Raw genomic sequence first — 14,739 nt, 5'->3', positions numbered from 1 at the left:
ACTGGGGTCTGCTCTGCTCCTCTCAGCGTGGTGGCATTTCTGGCTCCTAGGGATGGTCACTCCCATCATTGCCCAACTCCACTCCTCAGAGGGATGTGAATGGACAATCCTGCTCTGTCCTGAGCAGTCACTTGAGGGAATTTCATTAGGTGTTCCCAAGCAGGTGGCCTGAATTGCTAATAGAGCTTAGAAGATTCCCTTTTCCTGTTCTATTTTTTTTTTTTTTCCGCTTGACCCCAAATCAATCTTCTGGCTGGTTCAAAAAGCCCCATTGTCCCAGGGGGGTGTAAATGACACCTTGGTGTGAGAGCTGGTGCTTTTGGCTCGTGGCCCTGATGTCATCTCAGTGCTCTGTACATCAGAAGAGTGTCCCCTGACCCAGACATTGCTTTACCTTCGCTGCAGTGACTCATCATTTTCCCACAATTAAATTTTTGAGCTCTAATGCAAAGCAGACTTATCTGCTTTGACAGGACAGTACAGAATAAACAGAAAAGACTAAATTTGTATTGGCAGCTACCACTGCGCTGCAGTTATGAGTAATCCAGCACAACCAGAAAGGACACCAAGAAATCAAAATAGACTCGAGTGGCTGGAGAGGCAAAAGAGAAGCCAGAGCTGTTGGTCCCCAGGAGCTCCCTGGTTAGAGTTGTACCAAGACACTGGATGGGAACAGCAGCAATAAATGTTTCCACGATTTCTCTCCTATCTATATCTCTCTCTATTTTTTCTTTTAATCTTTTGTCTTTTTTATTTCTTTAAACAAAGCTATGGCACCGTGGATAATTTCTCTGTGTGCTATGAAGACTAAGCAGAAAAAACTCCTCACAATGTGGACCAGCATTCAAACACAGCAATTTCCTCCATCCTGTGCCCTCCTTCCCTCAGACCAGCACTTCCCACGGAGTGTCCCATCTGCCCAGCTCTTCCTTTCCCACTAAAGCTGTGGGATGCTGGGATGGGGCTGGAGTGTGACCCAGCCCCACCAGCAGAGAAGCTGCACACTCCAGTGGCTCCAGGAGGCTCCTGGAAACCATCACTCCCTGCACTGGTTTCCAGTCAGATTTGATTTGTTCTGGCCGCATGCTAAAGACAATTACCTGGTGCCACAGATGCTTTCTTGTGGTGGGGACATCTGTCACACCTGGAAATGTGTGTGGAAGAGGAGGGAAGTCAATTTATACACAAAAAATTGGTTGAATCTTACCTTGGAGATCCTCATTTGCAGAAGGGAACCGATTCATGAACTCTGGAATCTTCTAACTGAGGAAAGACCTGCATGAGATCCTGCTGGGTTTAATTCCCCCAAGCCCCTGGGCCCAGTGTTGCTGGATGGCCCAGTCAGGAGCTCTGGGAATGAGGAAAAACATGGAATTTCTTATTATGTTTATATTGCATGGCTCCAAATTTACATGTGCAATTACTGCATCTGCTCGTGAAGGTCAATAAACCTGTGTACAAGTGAACAGAACTTGCTGGCTCATGTTTCAGCAAATTAGGACATGATTACACACAGTCAAAAATCTGGATCCTAAAGCTTTGTACACTTCTGTTGTGATACTTTGTAATTGCTAATTGCAACAATATCTGTGCAGGGTATGTAATTCAACATGACAAGTGTTTTTAGCAGCAGGTGAATAAGATCAGTTATTGAAACAGCAAAATTATTGCCATCATTGAGGAAATTAGATAAAAATACAAGGTCCAAAGAGCCTCATTCATATCAGATCTAACACAAGCTGGAGTAAACACAGAGAATTGTTAACTTTACATGTCAATAAATTATTTAAATAGTTTATAAGAAAACAGAATGACTTGGCACAGTTCTGACTTTCGAGCATCATAAACAGAGCAGTAATACTACACAGTTCCACTCATACATTTATGTTTTGGACTACTCACCTCTTGTATTCTGTGTGTAAATTGGAAAGCCTTGAACATTCATACACCAGACACAAATTTCCTCCCTTTAACAGCTCCCAGCCCCGGGCATAGGGAAGCAGAAGCTCTTTTTGTTACACGTGAATTCTGCTTTCACTGGCTTACATTGAGCCTGAGTTTTGGTCCTTAAGCAACAGTTGGCATCATTTATTCCAAACTACCACAAGCTCTCATCTTGCACTCCATCCTCCAAGGAAGTGATGCCTGGAGAAGGCTGTGAGCAGCTCCAGCTGCTCTCTGGGAATGCCAGTTCAACCTTTGTGTGTGCACTGGAAGCTTTGGGAGCTCAGTCTGAGCAGGATCTGCCGGTGGTGCCCAGTGCCAGCAGTGTGCCAAGGGCTCTCCAGGGGAACAGGAATGGACCTGGCTCTGGGCCAGGGAGTTTTCAGACTGCCACAAAGAGGGCTTCACTTTTAATTAATTTTTAAATGCAAAGCATCAAGGACATGATATCCTTAATGAGAAGGACAGGAGCACCTTGCCTTTCTCTTGCCTCCCAACGTGAAATAAAGGCTGCTGGGTGTCCTGCAGGAGCCCCTGTGAGCACGTGTTTGCTCGGGACATAACAGGACAGGGATGTGGCCGTGTCCTGCAGCACCTGTGGCTTCAGATTCACTTCTCAGACAGCTGCAAAGTGATCAGTTTGTCTTTCACAGCCCATGTGCATTCTGCATCCAGTTCTACATCAGGATGACGAGTAGCACAGACTCTCAGATCCGGCTGCAAGTTCTGCTTTTCCCTGCGGCAGCTTTGGTGTTAAAAGCAAGGGAATCACAAAGCACAAGTGAAAAGGATCCATCTGAGCGGTCTCTCTCCCTTAGCTAAGTTTTACATAAGGCTGGGTACTTAAGACCTGTTACCCTTTCCCCCTCCACGACAGTGACTGTGTCAGTCTGCTCCTCATCAGTCACCCCAGACAGAGCGAGCCCTGCCTGGGAGCAGCAGGGGCTGTGGCAGGATGGGGCCCTTTGATCCGAGCGCCCCTGGAACACCTGCGGCATTTGGGGCTGGCTTTCAGGAGGATTTCACACCTCATAGCTCATGCCTCCTTCCTTAACCCTCTGCCCTGTTTACCAGAAGTAGTTTTACCTGATTTCTTGGTGTTAGCTCCCTGCTCGTGTCCTGGCAATCAGTTCATAAATAAAGCTGCCGTTTCCATATCTCTGCACAGGCACAGGGAAAACAAGCACGCAGGAAATATTTGTGCCCAGAGCCAGCATTTGTAAACCATCGCCACAGGCCCAGAGCCTTCCCACTTTTGTTTTCACTTTAAGATTCTTTCTTAATAAGGAATAATGAACATCAACACCCAGTTATTCAGTAAAGCAAAGCATATAAGCAATTAAATTAAATTAAATTAGCACAGCCAGGCAAACAAAGCAGTAATCATTCAAGTCCTCTATTTAGGCTGCAGCCGTAGTGATAGACTGAAGAATAACAACACATTCCAGTAAAGACAATTACTATTAAATTTTTATTTTTCAAAAATCTCAAACACTGAGTAAATACTAATTTTTGTCACAAAAGGTTCCTTTTAAATCGTCTTTCCCTCTCACTTCAAAATGTGACAAATCCCAGACAGAATTGGTCTTTTATAAGCTCCATTTTACAGGAGTATATTCAGCATTATCTTCTCCACACAGTTTGAGCTCGTATCCTCCTGGGAGTCTCCACCACTTTCCTTGAATGTACTAAAGCAAGGATTGGCCAGTCCAGAACAGTAAAGGATGAAGGTATTAGAGAATAGTCTTGGGTCAAGAATTATTATTGCTAGAGGCCTCCAAAATCTAGTTATGGGTTTCAGCAAACCCTGTGGGCTCTTATGATAATGCTTTTCTACAGTATTATTGTTATATGGCACTAAATCAGTCAGATTCATGAGCAACAAGAGGTCAATGTCTGATTGAAATTCATAAGGTCAAAAAGGAAACTAAAAATCAATTTATAAGATATGAAGATTTAGGTTCAAACTATATCCATGAGCAATAAAATTTCACATCCATAAATGTAAGAAATCAGTTATTAAACTTGAGGGGGGGAAGAAGACTTATTAAGTTTTACACACACATAAGGCAGCTAACACATAATTTTATCAGACATTACTGAAATCCTATGTGTAATATAAGAGATGATGGGCTAAAATGCTAAATGGTTTAGCACTAAATTATTAAGTGATGTATCCCTAAGGTATTAAAAAGATAAGAAATGCAGAGCAGGTGTCTCTCCCACCAACTCTTGATCACCAGTTTAAGTGCATATTGATAACAAATGCACTTTAGAGGCAAAATAGTATTAGTAATATTTTTGCTGCGTGAAAGCCTCACACGTCAGAATAACTCAAAGCTTCTCCCTGACGAAGAAATGTTCATATATATTACATATATATATATATATATATTTATATATAATCACATTAAGTGTTAGCTCCCTGTAGAACAGAAATGAACCTCCAGTGCAGTGGAGTTGGTTTGGTACTTACACACAAGTAAATAATGGAGGGGAAACAACAACTCCACCACATTGAGAAGGAGAATTATAGCAAGCACTCTTACCTGGGCTGAAATGAAAATGCATTTTTATTAAAATTACAGATTAATGGAGATTCCTGGAAGCCAAAAGGTATAAAAATGGCATACTGCAGACAAATGTGGTTATTTCAAGCCTAGCCTGTGGATTCCACAAGAACTTTTTATCCCTTGCTATTAATTTTCCAGCTGTCCCCTCTTTGGATTGGTGATTGCTCAGAGAATGCTGCTCAAAATTGAAGCATCCCTCACATCCACGGGGTGGACATGGGATAAAAATGGGGCACAAGGCTCATGCACACCCTGGCTCATCTCTGATGAGGCTTTTCTGTGCCTGGACAACACCTGCATCTGTCTGCTGAAGCATCTCTGAGAGGGATGCACTACAGCAAGCACAGAAAAGTGATTGAAATCAGCTAAAAAAATACTGTAATGTCCAAAAAGAAACAGGAGGAAGAGCAATGTCAGTGGGTTTAAGGCAGATTATGAATGAAAGGGCACAGTGTCGTGTTTGGTGGTGGTTGAGGATTGTGCAGAGAGCATTTTCTGTGCCTCAGCCAAGTGCAGAGCAGCAGGCTGCATTCCTTGGATTGAAGCAGGTGGAATTTCAGAGCAAAGCCTGTTCAGGTTGGCCATTTCTTCAGGGATGCTATTCCCACAAAATGAAGTCTTTGCCTTTATTTCAGTGGATTTTAAAAGCCCCCCAAAGATCAGAATTCCCCCTGAGTTTGATGCTTATATTTATGTAGTGCTCCCAATCCAAGGACAATGTGAGGCAGACCAACAACATTTGAACGTGTTTTAGAACAAGGGGAATTAAAAATAGAAGTGACCAAGGCTGGGGTTTTCCCCTCCTTGCAATATTTTGATTTTCATTTGTCTTTTTGAGGCAGAGACCAGCACTGAGATTTCCAAGCTTTGCTCTCTGGACGGGAAAAATTACTTCTGAAAGACAAAAATACAAAACTCTTGGATAATAACGTGGCTGCAGGGATTTAATGAATTCCTGGGGGACTTCCCAAATTGCAAAGTGGCCAGCATTACATCATTGCTGGGATCCAGGATGTGTTCAGAATAATTATATAAAATTACAGCAAGTGGTGATTTTAGAACTTTCTCCTTTTTTTCTCTCTACATAAGCAAACTTCCATGACTTAATTACTTGTTAATGTAATAAGCAACCAAAAAAAAAATCAGGTTTTGCAATGAAAAAGAGCCATTCTTACACTTGTTTACAATGATTGTGGAGTAAAATTACCTAAAAAGGTTAAGATTGTTATATTAGCAATATTTTAATGTAGTAGAGTTTAAATTATATTACAAAAATTATAGATGATTATGGAAAATGATACATTCTGTGTCTAGTAGGATACCTAAACACTCCTGTAAAAATGAAATAAGGATCTATTAATGCCATAAACCTACTTAATAAAAGTTGCTTTCATATTCAAAACCAAAATATTAAAGCATGCTCCATATCTGAAAGTCAAAAGTGAAAGAATAAATTAACTAAGGTTAAGAACCTTGTAGCAGCTGACTAACAAAGCTCTAGGGCATTATAAAATTTCATGCTCTTGTAATAAAAAGGATAAAGAATTGGCTAGAAGACCACTAAAAGTTAAAATAAATGAACATAAAATAGATGAAAAAGCTTGACACGGCTGAGACCACAAATGTGTAAAGACCAAAGACACAGTTTTAAGCCATTAGAGGACTGAATCAAATGCAAAATGAATCCTAGTAGTAAATTAATGGAAAATTACAAAGGTAAATGAGCTCTTTTTCCCAGTTACAGAAAACTTTTTATATAATTTTTTCCAGCACTTGAAAACATTAGAAGTGTGGTGAGTTAAGTCCTGGCACATGCCCAAGCCAGAAACAATTCCTAATACTTCTGCAGATAGAAAAAATCAATTTTTATAGAACAGACAGAAGCAGGATCACACGAGGTGTTTCCACTTAATATTGGGTGGGAGCAATTTGCCTTTTAAATTATTTTCTAGAGTGAGTTCAAGTTCTACCTCTGAGCTCGGCCCCACCTGCACTTGTGTAAGCCTTCAAAAGCAAGGATGAGAAAAGATCAAATATTTGAGACTTGTTTTGTTGTTATTTCCTAATCAGTGGATAAGAGTGAGAAGGGAAGAGCTTGGAAAAGGTAAAGGCACATTATAACCTAAAGAAAAAAGAGACGAAGCAAGGCAGCCAAAATCTTTGCAAGATCAAATACAGACAAAATGTGGAAGGGGACAAACCTCTGGTCCTGACATGTTCTGTTCACCAGCATAAGAAATGTTTGCCTCTGGCCACTTCTGCATTTGGAAAACCTGTTGAGGACGAGAAAATTGGCAATTAGGGATTGAGCCTGGCTCCCAAGTGAAAAAGCCAGAGGGATGGCAAAGCAAATCACCTTCTGACCTCCAAGCATCAGTGCTTAGAACCCCAGAACGGTTTCATAGGTGAGGCTGGATCCCTCTGCTCTGGTTACAGCACCCAGAAGTCTTCCTGAGCTTTATTCTGTGCTGTATTTTGCCTTTGGAAGGTGCAGCCTGGAGCTGAGCTAGGGTCTGGTTTGGTCTCTGCAGTCCAGAGTGTTCAGAGTGCGATCACTCCCTGCAGGTGTGATCCATCTGTCTGCAAAGGTCTGTGCAGAGTCTGCCTGTGGGAGCTGGGTCTCAATGTTTGAAAAGTTCCAAGTGACACAGGACCAAATTCCCTCCATCATCCTAAGCCACGGGATGTTTATTGTAAAAATACATTCTCCCCCATGGACTTCCAGATAGATGAAGTGCAAGAGTTTTTCTCAAAAGAGGAACCCCATGAGTGATTGGAAGGAAAAAATTTATGGGCAGTGCAAGTCTGGCTCTTTACTAGCACAAGTTCAGAGGGTTTTTAGGGCTCTCAGCACAGCTTATGAACTTTGGTTTCTGCTGCTTTCAGGAACTGTCTTCCTCCAATTCTTATTTTCTCGATTTTTGGTTTAGCTTTCAGGCTCTTTGTGGGTGTTTTAGCCCCAGGAGCTGCTGCAGGGTGAGGATATTGGTGTTGGAGTGTTAATGCAGCTCCTTATGTGACCTCTTTGTCATCTCCACCATGAATGTTCCCCTTTACAGGGCTGGAGAAGAGCTTTCCTGAGTGCATGGGAAGGCACATCCCAGTGGGAAGGCAGGTCCAGCCTGTTCCAGATGTGGAACGACAACAGAGGCACATCCAGCTCTGAAGGACAGTGATGCACTCCAGGACAAGGAATCCCTCAGAGATGGAGGTGGGCAGGACACCAGGATGAATTCCTGCGGCCTCCAGGTTTGAAATGATGCAGCTGAGTGGGTTTTGTGCCAGCCACCCAAATATGGGAGGGAGGATCTGATTGCTCTGCCCCTTTTAGCCAGGCAGAAAACCCAGAGCAGCTTTGGGGTGGAAGTTGTAGAAGGTTAAGCTGAAAAGGCACAAATGAAACTGGAAATGGAGGAGCTGGTGGGAAAAGCTGAAGTTCAGTGACATTGGTGATAACAGACAGAGGCTTTTGAGTGTTTTGCAGGAGCCCATCAGTTCTCTTCATTAACAAACTGTCCTGGCCCTGTTTCTAGAGAAGCCCCAGCACATCAATCTGACCATTTCTAATGAGATAGAGGCTGGGACTGCACGGGCCAGACTTGCTTGTCAGCCACTGCCTGATGGGTTTAAGTAAGAAATGATCCTTCATTAATTAACCTTCACTTGCTATGTAGATTCACTCATTGAGATGCAGGTAATTAAGCCAAGGTCATTTCAAGGACTGACAGAGCAAAAGCAGCAATGCAAAGGTGCTGTGGTTGTTTTGATCAAGGGCTTTCACTGCAGTTGTTTCAGTGTGACAGTGACACACTCAGAAGTGGCCTTTTGGGGGAAAACCACCCTGTTTTTTTAATGTGTCACCCCAAGGCTAAATAGGTTTTGGACCCAACTGCATAGACTTGGTATGTGGGGTAGATTGGGAAAAGAAAATATATGTACTCCAGAAAATTCCAGAAGGAAAAAAAAAAAATATGCAGAAGAGAGGCAGGAATGAACTTATTGGGAGGTCTTGACAGTGACTGAAATATCCCTGCAAAAAAGACTCTCAATCTTGCATTTCATTTAAAGTAATAGTCCCCAATTAAAACAGAACCACTCCAGTTAGAAAACTTTCTGTAAAAAATAGAAGTGTAATTTGTCTTGGTGCTCAGATTAATCTCCCTGGCTTTTAACCCTTGCCCACGAGCTGGTGCAGCCCTGTGGGGAGCTGGGCAGTGCAGGCTCTGCTCCCTCCCTCCCTCCCTCCCAGGTGTAAAACTCCAATTATGAACCTGCTGTAGCTTGGGGACAGAACAGCATTTTCTGCAGCTCCTCCAAATTAGCTCCTACATCAGTCCAAGCCGTGTGAAGCTCCAAACTTTGATCACTGTTGAGAGCAAAGTGAATATATTGAACCTGCAAATAGCCTTTGGCTCTTTCCAAGTGGCTCCCTTATAATTTGAGTGTTAGATTAAAGTTGCATGTTATAGATTTTAATAACTCTCTTCCATTTGGGCTCGGAGTGCCACTTGCTGGGGATTATATGACCCGACTCCCCAGCATGTCCCATTATGGGCACTTAACCTTGAGAGTTGTAAAGACAGAACATTTAATCTGTTAAACACAGGCAGAATCAGAAGGTTATACAATTACAGGTAATTTGGCTTAGCACTTCTAGTGCTTTTCACTTATGAAAAGAAACTTTGCTGAAAATTTTATCCTCAAGAAATGGAAAAGGAATGAAAATGTTGAACAAAATATTGAGTATTACAGGACAAAAGTATTTGTTGAGATATATACATAAATTTGTTTCAATTAAGGCCTTCAGTAATCATTAGTAAACTTTTACAAGCAAAGAGCAAAATTCAGTGTTAACAGTTGTGCAGAAAAACCTGGAGCAGATAAGAATGACTTTGAAATTCTTTTTCCACAAATATTCCTGAGAAGTGTAAATTAGAGTCTTCAGCAAATCACTATCTCCTTATGGAAATTCCACAGCTGGGCAAACAGCAAATTGTTTCCATTATGAAATAAAAAATCAATAAAATTAAAATCTTCTGAAAAAGAGGAAATAATTCACTACAGCAGAAAAGACCAGATAACAACAAATTATAACAGATAATAACCAAAGCATTCAGGCTTTATGGTGAGGAGGGAAGGGTGCAGTTCTATAGAGATTACAGAAGATTTATTCATTCTAAGTTTAAGAAAATTGATGCTTCAATACACAGAGATTTTTGGGGGCCATTTTACCACCCACAGGTGTTGCTGGACCTTTAAAACACTGACCTGAGTAATTAAAGGATGCAGGTGTATTACTATTATTATTATTATTGTTGTTGTTGTTGTTATTATTGAAAATCCCCCTGGAATCAGATTTAAGGGGATGATCAAGCCTTGGAGCTCAGAGGTCTATAATCAAGAAATACCTGAGAAAGGTTTTTCACAACACTTTGAAAGGGGGGGGGAGAGAGTGAGATGAGAAATAAGGTATGAAAAGCTGAATGTCTGCTAATCTCAGCCTAAAGTTAATTTTCCACAGGGAACCAACAACATGCCATGGGAAAGATGAAGAAACCCATGGCTGGACAAACACTTGGACATGCTCCACACACAGTGGGGTTTAACAAGGAGGAAAACCATTGGGATTTCCATTTGAATCCTCAAAACCTGCTTTGTAACTGATTTTTTAAAGAAAAATCCAACCATTTGCATTTCCAATCCCCCCAGGGAGCTCCTGGTGGCCCAGCACAGGATGGGCACTGCCCAGTCACCCCTGCCCCGCGTGGCACACGAATGCCACACGTGTGACACTGTCACAGGCACTTGGGGCTGCTTTTGGCACATCTCACACACATCACCAGAGCTGCAAAAATGAGCAATTAGAACTGTGTTTCATTTGGAAATCTGAATTTTCAGCACCACCAACATTTTTTTCCCAGGAAGGCAACACTGTCAAAATGTTTTGTTTATGCAAAGCTCTAAAAAGGAAAAAAAATGCCAACCAAACTAAAAATATGAAGTCAGCTGAACCTGAACGGAGCTCCAATTACACCCATTTTTTTAAAGCTTTTGCGAAAGTGTTTGAGCTTAATTAGGTTAAGCTATTTCAAAGCATGCCCAGTTGTTGTAATCTGTTTATGATACAGAGTTGCTCTTTGATCGTGAATGTTCATTTTTATAGAAACCCTGTTATCAGTCCCTGGATAAGAAACAAAATGAGCAGTGTTTGTGGTAAGAAAATTTAGAAAAGTTTAGGGAGCTCAGAAAAGAGCTGTCTTCTTAATAAAAGAAAGACTTGACTTAATTTAGCATGTGATGGCAGGAGGGTAAGTAAATGATTTTTTAGGGAAGAAAGGGAAACTAAAGTGTGTTCATTTATCCACCCTGCCAAAGATACAGTGCTGGAGAATCTCAACCTGAACTTCACCACTCTTGGGGAAAGCTCCTCGAATATCTGCTCGTCGTTTTTATCTTTGGAAATTCTTCCATTCTCACAGAAAAAGAACACAAATCATTCTCCAGCCTTGAAACTGCTGCTTGATAAGGATATTTTAGAGAGAGTTAATCAGAAGGGTGAAAAAGGTACAATGGAGTGTCCCTCTGAAAATACTCTGGCTCTTCATTTTTAAAGAGCAAGCTGTGGCTGTCGGTGGAATTGGGTAACAAGAACATCCTCAGACCATCTTTATTTCAGAGCAGGAATCTGGGTTAGAGGCTGTGGGCTGGTTTTCAGCTTCGCTCTCTGGTTTTTTTTGTATTTTTGTTTCACTCTTTCCCGTGGTGAGATGGGTGCATTAGCTGCACGGTTTTCGAGCTGCAGATCATCCAAAATACATGAATACATCGTGGCCTTTGGGAAGGGCTGGATTCACAGAGCATTTAAATGAGGTTTTCTCAGAGATGGCATGAAGATATTTTCGCACTCCGGGGGGAATAATGCAGATCTGTCGAAGTTCCCTGTACCAGCAGAGCTCTCTCTCCCTGGAACACGCTACAGAATGAGAAGAGCTTCATATGCAAAAATTGAGTTTTAAAGCTTTGCTCAGCTTTTTCTTTAAATTATTATTAATTTATTTTTGAAGTGCAGCTGATGATGTGAGCGGCCTGTGAGCATCCTTGCACGTCCCAGGATGCCAGGATTGGTCAGCTCGGAGCCATCTCACCTGATTTATGCACAAATTAGTCACGGATGCAAATGAGATGTGCAATATTTGTACACTTTCTCAAACCTTGGTCTTAATGACTCACCTTCCAAAACAAAACTAATGATGTTGAAGAGCAATATGCAAATATTTGCTCTTTGACAATGACATCTCCAAGAAGCAGCCAAGGCTCCTGTATCATTAGTAAGTCCAATCAACTTACTCAGAGTAAACAGCTTAAGTTCAGCGAGCTCAGTCTCTTCTCCTCTTCACAATTAACTTTGAATTACTTTCACATTTTTCAACTGTGTTCAATATCCAATGTTTATTTTGAGTCAGGGCCAGATTTATGAAGGTATTTTTGTCCACAGGAGCTGGACACATTTGCTGCTCAGGCACTTCTCCAAAACTCACCAAGTGCCTCCTAAGCTTTGCCTGCATCTGACCCTCATTTTTGGTCTTTCTGGTGGACAGAGCCTCCTTTTGTTTGTGGTCTCTGCAGTTTTGGACACTCAGATGATTTCTTAGATTGAAGGGACTAAATCACCTGGCTTTATTTTTACTCCAACTAGGCTGCATTTAGATACTATATCCATATTTAAAATCTGCTTTCCATAAATGTTATGCAACATTCTCTTAAAAATTGCTGTTTCAGTTAGCATTTCTGCCCGTAAATCAGTCACTGGAATATTCAGAGAAAGCAAATATGAAAGGGGTGTGAACACAGCTGAAGGCTATTCAATGTTTTATTCAAGGGAGTTTGCATGGAAAATATTTTGAGGTATTTGCTTAGTTCTAATCATTACCATGGGACGCCCTGGAAATCCAATAGTGACAGAAGTGCCAAAACTTGAAAGCAATTAAGTGTGTTTGAAGAAAGAAATTTTCATTTTCTGTTTGCACTGAAGTTTTGGTGCAGGAAGGAGGCAGCCCAGCCAAGCCAAATTCCACAATTCTCGCAGCATCCAGCAGTTTGGAGGGCCATGGATCTACCCTAAGCTCTTGGGGACCTTCTGTGACTATGGGGAGCTTTTTCTTTCTTTTCTGTCAATATTTTTAGCCAGGAATTTGGCCATTGCTGAGCTCCAGGCTGTTTCCATTTCCCAGGACATACCACAGGCAAGAAAAGTGTGTTGGGATTGTTTTCCTGGAGGGAAAGCTCCATGTTCTGGGTTTGCCTGCAGCCAGGAGAGCAGAGCAGGGGAGCATCAAGGAAGGGCTGGAGGTGGCACTCAGAGCTCTGGGCTGGGGACAAGGTGGGCATTGGGCACAGGCTGGACTCGATGGGCTGGGAGGGCTGGGAGGGCTTTCCCTCAGCGATTCTGGGACGTCTGAGCTGGTGATGAAGCAGCTCAAGTCCTAAGAACAAAACACCAGTCAATTTGTCATGGTCAAATTCAGCCCAGGCACAGCCTCTGAGAGGTCAGAACCTTTAGAACACACAGATTTTCAGGCTGCTGGTGGATTAAAAGGTATTGAACCTATGCAGGCCTTATTTCCCATTTAATGGGAGTCCAGGGAGCCGATTCCATCAGGGACTCGTTCCATAATTTGATAAATGGAGCCTTCAACAGTCGGCTCCAACCTTGCCATGGTGCCAGGGCTGTGCCAGCCTTCCCTGAGTGGATTTTAGCAGCCAGAGCTGAGATGTGAGGAGGGTTTTTGTGCTTGCAAAGTTCAGCACGGAGCTAGGGCTGAGCATTAGCCCTTCCCTTACTCTGCATTCCAAGGGTTCTTTGTCTGGGCTGCGTGTTCAGAGAGATAATGACAACGAGACCTTGTGGAAGTGCGGTGCCCTCCTCCTCTCCTGCGATAAGGCACGAGATAATAGAGACATCGCATCTGAAACACATTCAGTCGAATTTTGGAAGGCCAAAATATGAAGGCATTTCATACATTAGTCTGGATGGATGAACTCTTGGAGCATAAAAGAGCGCCAAGAACTCCACGGGGTGGGTTTTCCCTTCAGGACTCGGCACTTAGCAGCTATTCAATTACTGGTTCAAGATAATAAAGCACAAATGCAACAGCTACTTTACACTATACTTCATCTTTCACTTCCTCATGAATACAGAACTGCAGTGCTGATCACACAAGCATCACACAGCTCAGTCCTAACATCCACGGCCTCAAAAAGCTGTTTCTGTGTGGTGGTTTCAGCTGAGTTTGAACACCTGGACTTGGACATGGCATGGAAAAAACCCCATTGTTTCCTTTAGGAACGGGACCCTCATCAGTCCATAAAGCATCGGAGTGGGGGTGTTGTGGGACGTGCCCTCCAGGCTGTGTCTGGGTTATTATTAAAACAACAACAACCAGCTGACAAAGGGTAACCCTGCATAAATAACAGGAAGGAACATAGGGCACAATACATAAGCAGAAAATATGAAATCAACACAAAAGCTACATCACATTTCTCACTAGAAACTGCCTGGTCCCAATTCTGCCATCAGTTGTGGGGTAAAATGACTTCACACGTTGTAATTGAGGGTGTAATGGAACCAATTTTCTATAATCATTTATACACCCCCAAAGCAAACCCCGAGCTACCCCAGGAACACATTCCCATTAACTGTCTCCAGGCTCCACTTCAGTCACAGAACTTTTCATTCCAATGTTTACTTTATAGTGGTGCCATTAGGAAATATTAGCAATGTTAACATTTTAATATAATGAGGCAGATGCAACTTGGTTTTTTTCTTGCAATATCAACGCTCTGGAAGTTACGAAAACATGACATTTTGCAATAAGCAAGCAAAAAAACCCCACCAACAAACCCAAATAAATGAAAAGAGGCAATTTAGATGCAAATACACCAAATACGAGGTGCTGCTCTGCTGAGCCCCTGGACAAACTTTGATACTTCTTGAGGGAGGAGGTTGGGGACCAAGCTACACTTTGGTCCAGGGAAGGAGGAGAGCATGTCTCTTCTTCTCATTTAAAATGTTCACTTTAGATATTTAGATGCTGAAGTCAACAAGGTGCTTCAGCACATGCCTGAATCCCTGCCCAGCCAGTTCCCTCAGTGCCATAAAACAACGTTGGATAATTTGCACAATGCTTGAGAGACAACTGGTGATTTGTAATCCGTAAATCCA

At 42.3% G+C, this 14,739-nt stretch overlaps 1 long non-coding RNA gene across 1 annotated transcript; it reads right to left on the bottom strand.

Moving 5' to 3' along the window:
• Positions 1–4,448: 4,448 nt before the first annotated feature.
• On the bottom strand, positions 4,449–8,821 carry LOC138121134 (uncharacterized). The gene is made up of 3 exons (XR_011156095.1): positions 8,789–8,821; positions 6,719–6,790; positions 4,449–5,411 (listed from the first exon to the last, which is right to left on the bottom strand). It is a non-coding gene; the product is annotated as an uncharacterized lncRNA (long non-coding RNA).
• Between the last annotated feature and the right edge of the window lie 5,918 nt (positions 8,822–14,739).

Source organism: Aphelocoma coerulescens, chromosome 20 (assembly GCF_041296385.1).
Source record: "Aphelocoma coerulescens isolate FSJ_1873_10779 chromosome 20, UR_Acoe_1.0, whole genome shotgun sequence".
Lineage (NCBI taxonomy): Eukaryota > Metazoa > Chordata > Aves > Passeriformes > Corvidae > Aphelocoma > Aphelocoma coerulescens.
This window is presented reverse-complemented; position numbering and strand designations above follow the sequence as displayed.